The sequence below is a fragment of the Humulus lupulus genome, chromosome 5 (genome assembly GCF_963169125.1).
Source record: "Humulus lupulus chromosome 5, drHumLupu1.1, whole genome shotgun sequence".
NCBI classification, from domain to species: Eukaryota; Viridiplantae; Streptophyta; class Magnoliopsida; order Rosales; family Cannabaceae; genus Humulus; species Humulus lupulus.
The window spans coordinates 172,150,405-172,167,796 of NC_084797.1; the positions used below are offsets into that span (position 1 = coordinate 172,150,405).

At 37.8% G+C, this 17,392-nt stretch overlaps 1 non-coding gene across 1 annotated transcript; it reads left to right on the forward strand.

Annotated features, from left to right (window-relative positions):
- The first annotated feature begins 4,320 nt into the window (after nucleotides 1–4,320).
- Nucleotides 4,321–4,427, forward strand: LOC133780922 (small nucleolar RNA R71). The gene has a single exon (XR_009869728.1). It is a non-coding gene; the product is annotated as a small nucleolar RNA R71 (small nucleolar RNA).
- Nucleotides 4,428–17,392: the final 12,965 nt, after the last annotated feature.

The window sequence follows — 17,392 nt, forward strand, 5'->3', positions numbered from 1 at the left end:
ACTATTGGGACTTGTTATCTAAATAATTCATATAGTAAAATAACTAAACACATATCATACTTACAACATAAACATATATCAACAACATAAAAGCGTACAAATCTACCCTATTTTCCTTACCAAAAACCGGAATGTGAGAACAAGATCAGGACTTTGGAACACTCCTAAAAATCATTATAGAGAGGTGAGTATATTAAAGAAAAGAGATGACAAGAATGAACTACACCATCGAAAAGATACTTACCAACAAGAACCTCAAGTTCAAGATCTTAGCTGCCTAACCAAGAATAAAGAATAGTTAGGATTTGAGTAGAGAAAACTATTAAGAACAATACAGAAAGAAACTAGAATTAGGAATACCTTGAATGCTTCTATGACCGAACTACACCTCGAAACTGAAATACACTATAAACCTTACTTCCCAAGTGTTTATTAAGTTATAACCCCAACCCAAGTGTTTAACACTCTAAAATAACCTAGCAGCTTGATGAATGAAGAAATGGCTGGGTACTAGGTCCTATTTTTAGAGTTCAAGAATGAAAAGATCTTCATTTAGCTTGAATAAAATAATGGCTTTTTAATTGAAAAACATTTGAATAATTGTTCAGCAGAAGTTGAAGACTCGGTTAGAAAGATTATGGACTTATCAAGAGGTTACGGATAAAAATGAGTTCGGTTTCCAAATCATTTGAAAACCATGCACCACAGCTTATATATCACCCATGCTAGGTGATATATCGCTACTGATGCTCTCGAGGCTCGTCGAGGTTGTCGTACGATGCAACGTGTTTTTTGTATCCCCGTATGGTGATATATCGCCCCTAGAGTTGCGATATATCGGCATACGCTGAAATATTATACACGTAATTACACACTTTTAGCCTAATTTGAATTGAGTAAACAGTCTTGACTAAGTCCTTTAACGATTTCAAAGCTGCTGGCAGACTCTAGGATTTTCAAATATTGCACTTAATAAACTATTCCTCAAAAATACTTAATTATTCATTAAACATACACATGACAAGTGTTGATATCTTATTGGGTCTATCTAAACCTTATAGTATACTAAATATCATCTTCATAATCAGTCATATTAATCAAACCTTAGGTTATAATTAATATTCTTAAACTATAGGTTAAACTTATAAAATCTACAAGTGTTACTATGAGTGTCCAACAAAGTCTCGGCTTGAACCAAAATCCACAGTAATAAACATTCTACAACTACTACTAGCTATTACTATTACTACTACTATCTAACTAGCTAAGTAAAGTTCTTGGACTCTACAATTCTCCCCTACTAAAAAGAATTTCGTCCTCGAAATTTACTTACCAAATAAATCCGGATACCGGCCTTGCATGTCCTCCTCCAACTCCCACATTGCCTCTCATTCAAAACTATTACTCCATAGGACTTTGACTATTGGAATACTCTTGGACTGTAACTGCTTCATCCCTCTATCTAGGATGCTAATCAGTCGTTCCTCGTAACTCATGTCTTTCTGGAGTGCTATCGTATCGTACTTGAGGACGTGATATGGGTCTGACACATACTTGCGTAGCATTGAGATGTGGAAGACGTTGTGGCTATCTGCTAGGGCTGGCGGTAGGGCTAATCTATACGCAACTGTTCCCACTCTGTCCAATATCTCAAAAGGACCTATAAAACGGGGACTAAGTTTTCCTTTCTTCACAAACTGCTTTAAACCTTTCATAGGAGATATCTTCAGGAAGACTTGATCTCCAACCTTGAATTCCACATCGCGTCGCTTGGCATCCGCATAGCTTTTCTGAGGGTTTTGAGCAGCAAGCATATGCTATCTAATTAGCACTACTGCTTCTTGAGCTTTTCTAACAGCTTCGGGACCGAGAAGCTGCCTTTCTCCTACCTCATCCCAGTGCAACGGTGATCGACACCTTCTTCCACATAACAACTCATAAGGTGCCATCCCGATCGTTGACTGGTAGCTATTATTGTAGGAGAATTCTATCAGTGGCAAGTACTTATTCCATGATCCTCCGAAATCAAGTACACAACCATGTAGCATATCCTCTAAAATCTGAATCGTATGCTCGGACTGCCCGTCTGTCTGAGGATGAAAAGTTGTACTAAGACTTAACTTAGTACCCATGGCTTGCTATAAACTTCCCCAAAATCTCGATGTAAACACCGATCCTCTATCAGATACTATTGTCTTGGGGATTCCATGCAACCATACTATCTCTTGGACATAGATGTCTGCATATTGGTCTGCCATGTATGAAGTCTTAACAGGCAGGAAATGAGCGGACTTGGTTAATCTATCTATTACTACCCAAGCTGAATCATGCTGCCTGTTTGTTCGTGGCAACCCTGTCACGAAATCCATGGCTATATCATCCCACTTCCATTCTGGTACGCTAAGCGGTTACAATAAGCCTGCAGGCCGCTGATGCTCTGCTTTCACTTGTTGGCATACTAGACATCTAGACACAAATTCTGCTATGTCCTTCTTCATCCCTGTCCACCAATAGATTGCCTTGATGTCATGCGTCATCTTGGTCGACCCTGGGTGAACTGAGTACGGGGTACTGTGCGCTTCTTCTAGAATCGCCATCCTAATCCCTTGATTATCTGGCACGCATACCCGATCCTTATATCTCAATAATCCTTGACTTGATATTGAGAAATCTATGGCCTTGCCTTCTCTGACTGCATCCATATGTGTTGCTAGTGTGTCGTCATGCCCTTGCCCAATCCGTATATCTTCTAGCAGATTTGACTGGATAGACAATTTAGCCAGCTTACCGACAACTATTTCTATTCCGGCACAGATCAGCTCCTGTTGTAGCGGCTTTTCTATTCCTTCTAGCGCTGCTAAACTTCCATAACTCTTCCTACTTAGCACATCAGCAACTACGTTTGCCTTTCCCGGGTGGTATAAGATTTCACAGTCGTAATCCTTTACTAACTCTAACCACCTGCGCTACCTCATGTTAAGCTCCTTCTGAGTAAAGAAGAACTTTAAACTTTTGTGGTCCGTATAAATCTCGCACCGTTCTCCGTAAAGATAATGGCGCCAGATTTTTAATGCAAAGACTACTGCTGCCAACTCCATATCGTGAGTTGGGTAGCGTTGCTCGTACTCCTTCAGCTGCCTTGAGGCGTAGGCTATCACCTTGTCATTCTGCATTAGCACACAACCCAACCCTTGCTTCGATGCATCGCAGTAAACTACGAACTTATCGTTGGGTGTCGGTACACAGAGTACTGGTGCTGAGCACAGCTTGTCCTTAAGCAACTGGAAGCTTTCTTCACATCTATCATTCCAGTTGAATCTTTGTTGTTTCCGGGTCAGGTTGGTGTGTGGAGTGGCTATCTTAGAAAAGCCCTCTACGAACCTCCTATAATAACCTGCTAATCCTAGAAAGCTTCTTACTTCGGATGCATTCTTCAGTCTTGGCCAATCCTTCACGGCCTCTACCTTTGATGGGTCTACTGCAACTCCGTCCTTGGATATAATGTGCCTGAGGAACGCCACTTGCGAAAGCCAAAACTCGCATTTCTTGAACTTGGCTTAGAGTTGATGCTCCTTTAGTCGTGACAAAATCAACCTCAAATGTTCCTCGTGCTCGACTTCATTCTTGGAGTATACTAAAATGTCGTCGATGAATACTACGATGAATTTATCCAAGTAGTCCTTGAAGACCCTATTCATCAAGTCCATAAACGCGGCTGGTGCGTTGGTAAGACCAAAAGACATAACTAAGAACTCGTAATGCCCATAAGTTGGTTGTTGAGGGGGTTGTTGAGGTGGGTACTGTGGATATTGTGGTTGTAACCCATGATTATTTTTCCAAGACAGATTAGGATGATTTTTCCACGCAAGAGTATATAAATTGGAGTAGGTGTTGGGTGCAGGTCTAGAAAAGTTACCAATAACCTGTGCCTATTCCAAAGGCATATTATTCACGTCTGTTGAGCAACTAGTTGTGTTCGGGCATCGTTCATAATAATGTGGTCCCCCACAAATCTCACAACTCACGACATTCTGCACATGCATTGCTGGTGTGGCAAGGTTATTCTATTGTAATTGTTATGTTAGAGATGCCACTTGAGCGATCAATAAATCAATTGGATCAACTTCTAAGACTCATGCTACTTTCTTATTCTCACGCTCAGTAGGACAATTATAGTTATTCATGGCCATCTCTTCCAATAATTCATATGCTTCATTAGAGCTTTTTCTCATAAAAGCTCCTCCCGATACTACATCTATAATTGTCCTTGTATTTCCCCCCAAACCATTGTAAAATGTATGAACCAGCAACCACTTTTCTATTCAATGATGTGGGCATTTCCTTTGCAACTCTTTAAAATGTTCCCATGCATCATATAAAGACTCCCCTTCCAGCTGATGGAAGTTATAAATCTTTCCTCTTATTCTGGCTGACTTCGTAAGAGGAAAATATTTACCAAGGAATTTCTGAGCCAAGTCTTCCCAAGTAACTATAGAGTTGTCTTGTAATGAATTCAACCAATGCTTAGCTCTGTCTCTTAGTGAAAATGTGAATAATCATAATCTTACAGCATAATTATTCACCCCATTCATTTTGAATGTCGCACACCGCTCTGAAAAGTTTGTGATATGGAGATTTGGATCCTTATTTGGTAACCTCCCAAATTGTACACAATTCTGTACCATCTGAATAATTGAGGGTTTTATCTCAAAATTATTTGCCTCAACAGTAGGAGGACGAATGCTTGAATGTATCCCTATAACAGTAGGGAGTACATAGCTTCTCAATGGTGGATCGACTTCCGCTGCATTACCCATATTTGCTTTGTTTTTCACACCATTATTCGTGTTCTTAGCCATGGTGAAATCCAACATTTTCTTTATCTTGCAATTTTCACTGCAAGTTCTCTCAATTTCAAGATCTATCAGTATGAGTGCATTTTGTCTACTTCCCCGCATATACCAACAATTCCTGAAATAAACAATAGCCTCGATTTGAATAAGTGTAAAATATAGAAACCAAATTAGAATAAACAACAATTAATTTTGATATGGAATTAAGTCCCCGGCAACGACGCCAAAAACTTGACCGTGAAAATATGTACGCAAGTGCACACAGTCTATTCAAGTAATATAGATGATAAAATATCGTATCATTCCCACAAAGACAATTTCCCAATTACCAATAATTGTTCTTTATTTTCTATTTGGAAAATAAAGTTTAGATGAATGAATTTAATTTTAAAATTGTAAATAACTATGAACAAAAATGACTAATTAAAAGATGAAAATCAATATTTAAAAGACCTAGGGTGTTAATTTCATCAACTTTTCATTATACTAATTTTATTAATCAGTTCTAAATTTCTTTCTTTCTATTATAATAATAGATTAACATAATCGATTCCTATTCTTTTTCAATATATAAGATCTCATTCTATATGCAGGTTTTCTACATCTCTGTGATAAACTTAAACATATAGTAGGCATTAAGCATGGAAACCTAATTACTACACAAGCCATACATGTACTTTTATCCAATATGCAACCTATGTCTATATAACGATAGCATATGAAATTCTCATCTTTCAAATGTTGAATCAAATTCATAAATCAAGCAAATATTGAGCATGTATTTACTTGCATTAAGCGCACATTATATAGGTTAGAATAGAGAAGAAAAATCAATAGAACATCATAATTAAATTAGATAGAAATTCAAGTGATTACAATAAACCCTAGATAAAAATGTTTAGTTCAAATCAGACATGACTAAATAAACAAAATAATAATTTAGAAACATAAGATTCAAAACCTTGAAGAAGAAAGAAAAATTCAAAAATGCAGAAAAACTAGTCTAAGAATCGAAATTAGTCTCTAAAAACGTAATTAAAATCTGACCTAGTTAAACCCTAAGTCTGAATTTATAGTAAAAAAATAATACAAATGCTTTGTTTTTCATATGCGGGCCGTGACTTAGCTTTCTCTAGGTCGCGGCCCGTGTCAATTTTTGTAGCTTCTCCGAAACTGCATAAGTCTTTAGGCGCTGCAACTCAGGCATCTCAAGTCGCGACCCATGTCCATAATGTCCCCTTGCTTAGCCTCTAACTTTCCCTTGTGTCGCGACTTATAAGGGCAAGTCACGACACTAAATCCTTTCAGCAACCTTGTGTTTCTGACTTGTCTAGAGTCGTAACTTATAAGCTTAAGTCGAGATCCTAATTCCATTATTTCTCAAATTAAGTCTTTTAGCCTCGTTTCTTCATCACAAACTGACTTTTACTCGTCCTTAGCATCATTTTTAGTCGAACAACCACCAAGAGCTTCGTTTTTCCACCATTTTCTCTTCTTTTTATATTTTTCTCATTATTCTACGCACCGACCTACAACAAAGACAAACAAAAGTATAATCTTGCACAAAACACACATAAAGACTCAAGATTACCACGAAAACACATTCTAAAATTAAACTAAAATGAAGTTATCAAAAATAACTTGCTTCACCCAAATCCTTCATCTGGAATTGAGTGCTCAGCCAATTCTTAACATCTGATAATTTCTTAACATTGTTTCCAATGATTAAGATATCATCTACATAAAGAATCAGTAATACCATTATTTGATTTGCCTTCTGTTGGTAAACACAAGGCTCATCAATATTTTGTTCAAATTCATAGGTTTTGATTATTTCATCAAACCTAAGTTTCTAGGAATGAGAAGCTTGCTTAAGTCCATAAATGGACCTATTCAACTTGTAAACTTTTCCTTTTTGTCCAGCTACTTTAAATTCTTCTAGTTGATCCATATAAATGACTTCGTCAAGCTTCCTATTAAGAAAAGTTGTCTTGATGTCCATTTTCCAGATCTCATAGTCGAGGGTGGCTGCTATGAATACGAGGATGTGAATGGACTTAAGCATGGCTACCGGACTAAAAGTTTCCTCATATTCCACGCCTTCTCTTTGGGTATAACCCTTTGCCACTAATCAAGCTTTATAAGTTTCGATCTTTCCATCAACACCTGATTTCTTCTTATAGATCCACTTGCACCCAATTTCTCTAAAGTCACTAGGTGCTTCCACAAGATCTCACACGAAATTTGAGTACATGAACTCCATTTCATGTTTCGTGGCTTCGAGCCATGGTTCCTTTTCAGGGATAGCCATTGCCTGTTTGAAAGACAACAGATCATCGTCACCAGTGTCAGCAACAACCATATTGGTTTCACCATCCAAACCATAGCAAACTGGGTTCCTAGAAACTATACGATGAGGCTCCGTGACTGTTTGCTCAAGAATAATGGTACTTTCTTCATTTAAATTGACGTGCGTCGGTTGGACATGAATAGTGGGGATTTCATCATTAACTTTCATTGATGACAATGGAACATTGGTTGGATTCAATTCTTCAACCATCTCCTCTAAAACAACTTTGTTGCGCGGTTTGAAGTTTTGGACATAGTCATTTTCCAGAAAATTAGCATTCGTAGAAGTAAACACTTTCTTTTCTGAATGACTATAGAAAATTCCACCCTGAATTCCTTTAGGACAACCAACAAACATGCAAACTTCGATTCGTGATTCTAGTATTCCTTCATTTTCCCTCAGGACATGGGCGGGACATCCCCAGATTCTATAATGATGTAAACTAGGTTCACAAGCATTCCAACGTTCTAAAGGTGTTTTGGGGATTGATTTGGATGGTACGACATTTAGAATGTCATTCGCAGTTTCAATTGCATGTCCCCATAATAAATTTGGCAGAGTTTAGTAACTAAGCAAGCATTTAACCATTTCCAATGAAGTTCTATTACGACGTTCCGATACACCACTTTGTTGCGGAGCACCCGGGGCAGTAAGTTGTGATCAAATCCCAAGTATAGTTAAATGATTTTGGAATTGCATATCCAAATATTCTCCACCCTAATCGGATCGCAAGATCTTTAATGTTTTACCTAATTGGTTCTGAGCTATAGCTAGGAATTCCTTAAACTTTGAAAATGTTTCTGATTTTTTATGCATTAGGTAAAGACATGAGTATCTAGAGTACTCGTTAATGAAAGTGATGAAATAATCAAAACCACCCCTGGCTTTTACATTCAAAGGTCCACAAACATCTTAATAAACAAGTCCAAGTGGTTCTTTGGCCCTATCACCCTTTGCAGAGAATGGATGCTTGGTCAGTTTGCCTTCTACACAAGATTCACAGACAGGTAATTCACCTAAGGTGAGTTCCCTCAAAGGCTAGTCCTTTGTAAGTCTTTGAATTCTATCATAGGCAATGTGACCTAGTCTCAAGTGCCATAAATACATCATGTTATCGTTATTGGTCTTTCAATGTTTATTGTTCATAGATTTAACTACTTTGAATAAATCAGTATTAAGCGCAAGGGGTTCATTAGGTCGTAGAATATAAAGCTTGTTTTCCAAACATGCAATACACAATTGTGATCCATTTAAAGAAACAGATATATTAGAACTTGTGAAAGTCATAACAAATCGTTCTAATTGCAACATGGAAACTAAAATTAAATTTCTTCTAAAATCTAGAATAAAAAATACATCTTTCAAAATTAAATATTTATTTCTGAACTTCAGGCGAGCTCTTCCTCTAGTTTGGACCACAATGAACACTCTGTTCCTAACTCTAAGCTTTAAGCCGCCTTCGTCCACTTCCTCTCACGATTCAAGAAGTTGTAAAGAATTACAAACATGGTTAGTAGATCCAGAATCATAATCCAAACGGATTATCTTTCTTTAAAACACATGTTTCTAAGATGAATGAACTATAATCATTATCTTTTTTTTTCGCTGCTAGAAACTTGGGGCAATCCTGTTTCCAATGCCTCTTCTCATTGTAGTGAAAGCACTTACCTTTACCTTTCTTGTTTTTCTTTTTCTTCCCCTTAGGCATATGTGCAATTGGTTGTGCACTCGTCTTTGCAGCCTATGCAGGCCTAGGGTTGGTGTTTTGTCCACCTTTTTTCTTGTTTCTAGCTTTCAAAGATGAATCTAGGTTAGCTTCAGCCTTAGCTGGATTAGCAATAGCAGCAGTAGTTGTAATGCCCTGGAATCCTTAATGCGGTTTAATGGCTGGATTAGTAGGCTGGGAGGGTCATAACTGTTTAATTATTCCATTAACTGATAATATGCATGTTTATGTGAATTATATTATAATATGATGTTAAATGCATGCATGTGGGTCCACATTTCATTACAGGGGTGTTTTGGTAATTTGGCTCGCTGAGGGCATAATTGTATATTTGTATGCATGTCGGTGACATATTGTTGAGACCACATTATAATGTGGGTTTGTTCAAGCTATTCATCATGAGACGATCATGGAATATTAATTAGTGATCTAGTCATAATAGGTTTAAGTTCGGGGCTCGGGATGAGTCTCGGGGTGATTTTAATGATTAGAGTGTTGCCAGGAATTAATGGGTAACGGGATGCGAATTATTGGTGTTTGAGATTATCGAGAATAGCGGGAATTGAAGAGCGTTAATTATGATTAATGAGATAGGTGAGAAATACCAATTTTTCCCTTGGGAGCCTTTAGAAACCCTTATTTGACCTAGGGGTATCTTGGTCTTTTCACCCCTAGGATAGACTTAAGCCATTAAGGCTGTAGAAAGAAGTGTAAAATAGAGCATGAGTTGAAGCTTCTCCAGTACCTATTTTTGGCCATTTTCTCTTTGGATTTTTGAGCCATTCTTGAGGATTCAAGCTTGGGAAGTAAGCCTTGGGAGTTTAGGAGTGTGTTCCACCATTGAAGAGCATCATAATATCAGCTTGAGGTAAGTTTCTAGCCATTAAATTCCCTGGTTTGCTATGTTTTAGTTCTAGTTTTCAGTTGGAATTTCTAGGTTGGATGCTTGATTTTGTTGGGAGTTTTGGCTAAGGTTCTTGTGGTTGTGATGCTTGGGGTATGTGAGGATGGTTTTTGGGTTCATTTGGCACCAAAAATGGGATTTGGAACCATTGGAATCGAGTTAGAACTGAAGGAGTCGAAGAAGGAGGTTTCAGGGGAGAGCTGTCCTGGGGGTAGCGCTACAGCGCCCTCTAATGGGCTGTAGCGCTACACATGACTTTCTGTGGGTGGTTGGGGGTTCTGAGTATAGTGCTGGGGCACTAGGGAGCAGTGATGTAGAGCTACTATGTTCCTTCATAACCCCTTTTGAGTGTTTTTAAGGGTTTTTGGCTCGGGGTTTCAATCCTTAAGGCCCAGGATCGAATCTACTCACCGTCTGGGCATGTTTCGAGGTCCCGAGAGTGGGGTTTAGGTTAAGACCCTTTTATTGTTGAATTTGATTAATGGAGGTTATAATTTGTTATGATTAGGTAACCGCTAAGGAATCAAAAGGTCAATCGTTCTCAGGAGTCGTTCTTATTATATTTCTCGCTCGAACCGGAGGTAAGAAAATTGCACCCAGTGTATATGACATGCATGATTATTTTTGAGGCATGTTGGTTGATAAATGTGGATATTGATTGCATATTAAATGCTAGCGGATGTTGTTTACTTGTGTATGGCACTGATTATTCAGGGACGGCACTGGTCGCGTTTCACTAACCTAAGAGTCAGAAACAGCATAAGCGTCCTGAATGCAAGGCCGAATGAAGATTAGATCTAATCGATATTAGCGTTGAATGACTCTAAGGCATTAATGCTGGACCGACCCTAAAGTCGATGAAAATTATAAGCGCTTGACTAGTCTAGGACTGGTTACTCAGAGCCAGGGCCAAAGGCCTAGGTGACTGCTTGTCACATGGCTAGGGAACTATGTTCCTTGGTTATGACTCTATGGTCATGAGGAAGGTTATGTTGGTGACTAGTCATCATGCACCTATCTTGTTTAAGTTAGTGAAAGGTTCACTTATCTGTTAATCCCCAGTGACCCTATCGTCACATGACTAAAGGGAGTTGTACCCACCTTAGTGACTTTTCAATTGTCACTCTTCTATTTGGACTAAAGGTCTTGAATGATTATTATGATCATTGTTGATATTATATCATGTTATATTGTGTTTTCTTGCTAGGCCTTGGCTCATGGGTGCTATGTGGTGCAGGTAAAGGGAAAGAAAAGCTCACCCAGCCTTGAGTGGAGAGCTTAGGTGGTGATGTGTACATAAGCGACCGCTTGACCACCACGGCCAAGGAGTTCTCAGAGGAACTAGGGGGTTTACCCTATTTTTGCCGCTTAGGTCGGCGGGTTTGTAAATTTGAAACATTAATGACCATTTTGAGTTGTAAATAACTAGTAAATGTTTTTATGGGCCCACGTACAGTTTTATGTATTTAATAAAATATATCCTTTCCTTTTGATTGGTTTTTCACCTTAGCCTGTTAATAACACTTAGATGCACGTTTTTAACCAAAGGACTTGGGTAGCGAGTCGAATTTCCGGTTCACCGATCACCGTAACTGTTTTGGGGTAACCAAGGCGTTACAACTTGGTATCAGAGCGTGCCAAGGTTAGGGTTCCTGTAGACTGGCTGGGCATGTACACACATCACTGAAGTCAAGCTCGACTCATGGTTTGGTAACTATTTATGTAGTTATATATATAATTGCTTAAATATTGTATATATGCTTTACCTGTATGCATGAGACACCATGTTAAACCTGTGCCCTGAAATATTATATCCTCAGCAAATGGGTGCTAAATAGTACTGAGATTGCTTAAACATACTTATTAGTATTGTTGTTTGTGAACTATTATGTGATACATGTTGAGTGCTAAAATGCTATAAACATGTATCCGTTTGTATAATTGTATGACTGCGAAATATGATAATTGTCTGCTTGTTCTTGGATCGTAACCATATGGGAATAAATGGGAGCATCTTTATGAAAGGTTCAGGAAACAACAACCTCCAGTTTTTTAGGGCACTGCAGATCATGCCAAGTCAAAGCAATGGATGAGTATGATTACCACCATCCTAGATTTCATGAGGGTGACTGGTAATGAGAGGGTGGCTTGTGCCACTTATATGTTTCGGAAGGATGCTCGAATTTGGTGGGAGGTTATTACCCATACCAGAAATGTTAATGCCCTGAGTTGGGAAGAGTTTCAGACTCTATTCAACGAGAAATATTATAATGATGCCATCAGGGCAACAAAGGCTGAGGAATTCATTAGGCTACTTCAGGGAAATTTGTCAGTCACCGAGTATGCCTTAAAGTTCGATTGTTTGGCGAAATTTACCATGGAGTAGGTGTAACGTCCTACGTTTTTGGGTACCTTTAAACGACTCGGGTCGGGATTTTTCCCCCGGGTTAAGAATATTATTTTAAATAATATTATATTTTGTTTGTAAGTATTCCATGAGTTATTGCTAGCCAAAAAATGAATTTTGTGATTTTAAAAGTCAAGATAAGACTTTCGGTCCTGGACCGACACAAAAACCCTGATCGGGTAAAAATCTCGAAAAATAAAACGAAAAATCATGGCAATTATATTTTGGGCATAAAATACATTCATAAAAGTTAAAGTTTGGTCAAAAATAATAAACCTAAAAGAAAATGGAAATTTTAGGGCATTTTGTGTTAAATGCCTAATTCTACCGAAATGGGGAATTTTATTCCATGAATGGACCTTAGGTTAAATTTTATTATGTGATTAATTAAATTAAATGTGAGAGACATTTGATTTAATTAATTAATGTTAAGTTTGGTGATTAAAACTTAATAAGAGTGAAAAAGGTGTCAAAAGCCAATTTGGACTTTTCTTCTTATGAAACATTAATAACCTTTATAAAAATAAAAAATGAAATGATCATATATGTAGCAAAGAGTGGCCGGCCATGTGGTGTTTTAGAGTGGTGTGAACCCAAATTTTATAAAATTTAAATGCCATTTAATTAAGAGGTCAAGTGGGCAAGTGGGTAGAAAAGCACTCAAGTACCTTGTGATATTTTGAAGAGTATTGTGAGCAATTCCCACACTAAGAACCGATCACTCTCCATCTCTCATTCACTATCATCTTTTTTGAAGACCTCTCAAAGTGTTCTCTCCATTTTTCAAGCCCAAGAACACCAAGGAAACTTTGAGGCTAAGTCTTGGTCTAGGAAGTATTTTCCCTAAGGTAAACCTTCACTAATCTAGGCTTTTGTAAAGTTTAAAGCTTAGAGTTTCAAATAGCTAATTGACTATGTTGTTGGGGGAAGTTTGTTAGGGTTTTTGAAAGGTTTTGAAGGAGTCAAAGCTTATAGGAAGGTCCAAACCTTAAGCAAGAACACAAAAGAGGTAAAAAGTTTACTTTTGATGATTTTGTTGTAGGGTTTTTAGTTTTAAGCATTATTTTGTATATATAATGCTTAGAGTTTCTTGTTGGTGATGTAATAAGGTTATGGTAGTTGTTTAATAATTTTTATGATGCATGTGTATTGATTTTTGAAAATGGGAACCAAAACCCCCAAGGGTTTTGTAGGTTACCCTAAAACAAAACATGTTTTGAGCTGTGACTTCCAAGGGGTCAAGCAGCCACTGTATATTGTTTTTGTAAAATTTAATTGTACTGTGATGTTGTTGAGATTGAGTACATAAAATTGAGCTTTTGAAACACAAAAAAATGTTTAGAAATGAGTAAGTTGTGCTATTTCAAAGATTAGGTAAAAAACTGTTTTTTCGTATTCTTATTTTCGGAACCAAGTTTGGACAGCCACTGTATAGGGCAAATGAACCCAGTTTTTTCTAAAATTTTGTGGACCTATTACTGGCATAACCTATTATTCCACTGTAAAATTTGGTAAGAAAATATTGAACGGTTTGAAAGTTATTAACTGTCAAAGTTTGGAAAAAAATAAGGACTTGAAAATAAGGTCATTTTTACCTCATTGTTGGAAAATGATTTCACCAATCAAAAATGCTCATTTTGACCTAAGATTTTACAAAGGCCTAAATGGCATAACAAAAATGGAATTGGGAAATTTTGGTAACAATTGGGTAAGTAAATTTCAAGTTATGAACTAACGAAATATGTAGTTAAAAATGTGAAAAATAGGTTTTTCACACTTAGTGTAAAAATGAGATTTTGGAACATAAGGTAAAAAGTAAAATTTTGTTTATTTCAAGATATAAAATGGTAAGTCTTGAAATCATATTTTCACTAAAATTACCCCTTTGAGTTTAAATGAATTATTTTTATTAAAGAGTTTTTATTCTTTTTAAAAATAAGAGATTTAATTTATTAATAGTTAATAAATTAAAAGAGGGTTTAAAACCTTATATTTTGAGAAAATAATTGAATGAATTATTTTTCTAGTAAGTAAAAATTGATTAATTGCTTTTGGAAAATTAATTAGTCAAGATGAGAAATTTATAACGGTTTTCCTAATTAAGACAAATTAGGCAATTTTCTTAAAACGGTTTTTAGATATTAAAACCTTAAGAAAAATAAAAGGAAAATTTAAAGAGTTTATTTTCTTTAAAAATAATTAAGGAATTTATTTGTATTTTCTGGATATAATACCGGCTAAAATCTTACATATTTTAACCGACTAGTCGAAAGTGCGGGTTAATAGCGATACCTTGAAAGAATAAGATTTTTAGCGGATTGTGGGAAATACCATTGTGATACCCGAGCCTAGGTATCGAGACCTTAGGATAGGTCTCCCCGAGACTTAGGGTTTAGTCTCGAATATTTTGTATAACTTTTCTTAATAGGTTTAAAACCAAATAAGGATTGTAAATCCTTACAAATGACTTTTATTAAAATGACCAAACTGCCCAAAATAATAATAATGAATTATGAGTGCCATAATTAATCCGAGTATACTGTATGGATAACTACAGTATTGGCTAAGTGTAACTGGACTGAACGTTGGAGGGTGAAAACTTGCTGAGCGCTAAGGACTCCAAGTAAGTCAACTTATATTGTATGGCTGCAACATGAAATGATTATTGTCTTGTATGTTAGTATAGGGATACATGCATATACATAGGCTGTCATAGAAAGTTGCTTAGAGACGTTAGTCTAGTGAGTGCTGATTTAGAAAATATGAACGGTAGAAGTCCGTCATATCCTAGACGGTTGATCCCCGTCACACTGCTTGATTTTATTTATGTCCGGTTCATTACCGCGACGAGTGGCCATGAGATGAGGATAAGCTGGTTAAACCTAGGGGCGCCAAGATAAATGGGACCTAGGGGCCCTCATGCTTACTTAATCATTGGACGGTTAGAATCCGAGCAAGTGCTCTGATAAGTTATTCCCGGATAGCAGCCGTGAATATTGGCCATTCCGTGAGAGTGCCTAGAGATACTAGGGGTTGCCAAGTTTGAGTGAGGTTGAACACCCTAGGGGCAGCTGCTCACCAGCACCACTGATTAACATAGAAGTCTCCGTGAAACCGTGTAAATTAGATTACACTCTCGAATAAGTAGCGATGCCCTAGGTAACACGATAGTTACCCTTGATGAGAATATTTATTGGCTAGATCTTAGTGTGGAGACTCGGTTCTCTTTTACAGATTAGCAATTATGTTGGAGGGCGCGTTACGCCTGAATTGTTGGAAATTGTCGAGCGTTGGTCTCGAATTATGCTGTGATATAATATATCTGCTTGCTCTGGGATTTTCTGAGTGCAGGGATATAATTGTTGATAAGATATAGTTGTGATATAATATATCTGCTTGCTCTGGGATTTTCTGATTGCAGGGATATAATTGTTGATAAGAATTAGCTGTGATATAATATATCTGCTTGTTCTGGGATTTTTCTGAGTGCAGGATTTTTATCTAGATATGAATTAATTTATCCTTGGTTATCAGGCATGACCATAAGTTTTCCAGGACGCTTTGGCGTTCTTGAAATTGATTGTGTAGGGTCCGGATGGGTCCGGATCCCTATTTCTCTATCTGCTTTGTTTGAAAGTTGATCTTACTAAGCGTTTTCGCTTACCTAGTTGTTTCATGTTGTAGGTAAGTGCAAGGGCAAGGCAGAGCAGTGAGCGCTGGAGTCTTCCTTGCAAATGTACATGTGGACCGACCTTTTGGGAAGCCTTTTTATTTTTGGAAATGTTGTGTAATTTTCCTAAACTAGGCTCACTCTAATCTTTATAAAACATGTTTGTAACTAAATGTTAAGTATGGCCATACGAATTTTAAAAAAAAAAAAAAATTCTATGGGTTTTTGAGACATTTTGTTAAATGAAAACATTTATATTTCCGCATTATCGAGTCTTGAAAATCCGGGTCGTTACAGTTGGTGCCCACTGATGGGACGAGAAGAGAGAGATTTTTGCAAGGGCTACAACCCAGATTAGCCCGTGATGTATGTATCACTCCTGTGGCTGGGGTTACTACCTATGCACAGGTGGTTGAGAAGGCACTCACAGCTGAGAGTGCAGAGAACAAGATCTAGTGAGACAGTGCAGCCAGAAAAGAGTTCAGGAGGACGGGTTCTCCATTTGTGGGTTCTGGTAGGGGTGGAGGCCCCAGTGATCAGAAGAGTAAGGTTCCTGATACCTTCCCAATTCCAGGTCCTGATAGGCGGCCCCGTGGTATTTCAATGGGTCGTCAAGGTGGTAGTGAAACCTGGAAGTCTTATCCTGAATGCCCTAGATGCAAGAGGCGTCATTTGGGAGAGTATAGGGCAAGGGCCTGCTTCTCATGTGGAGCAGTGAGTCATCTTAAAAAGGATTGCCCTAAGGTAAGAAAAGAAGAACCTAGGAAAGCGGACAGCTCGGCCCCAGCTCAAGTGTTTGCATTGACACAAGCAAAAGCTGAGGCTTCTCCCTCAGTTGTTACAGGTCAGCTTCTTAGTGCCGGAACCCCTTATAATGTTTTGATTGATTCTGGTGCTACACATTCTTTTGTTGCTAGTAGTATTATTGATAGATTGTGTAGACCCTGTGATTTTTATGCTATGGGGTTTGGAACTTTGTTACCCACTAGAGAGTTAGTGGTATCCAAGAGATGGGTCAAATCTTTGCCAGTTACAGTGGAGGGCAAAGAGTTATCAGTGGATTTGATAGAGTTAGTTATGACTGACTTCGATATGATATTGGGTATGGATTGGTTGGCGAAGTATGGGGCAACCATTGATTGCAGAAGGAAGATGGTCACCTTTGAGCCTGAAGGTGAGGATCCTTTTGTGTTTGTTGGTATTGTGCATGGACCTCGCATACCTATGATTTTTGTATTGAGGGCCAGGGATCTATTGCAAGGGGGTTGTATTGGATTCTTAGCCAGTGTGGTGGATACCACTCAGGTCGTGCCAGTGAGACTAGAGGATACCAGACTTGTTTGTGAATTCCTGGATGTGCTTCCAAAAGATTTTCCAGGGTTTCCACCACACAAAGAAATTGAGTTCGTTATAGAACTGGCACCAGGGATAGAGCCAGTGTCTAGAGCACCTTACACAATGGCCCCAGCTGAGTTAAAAGAA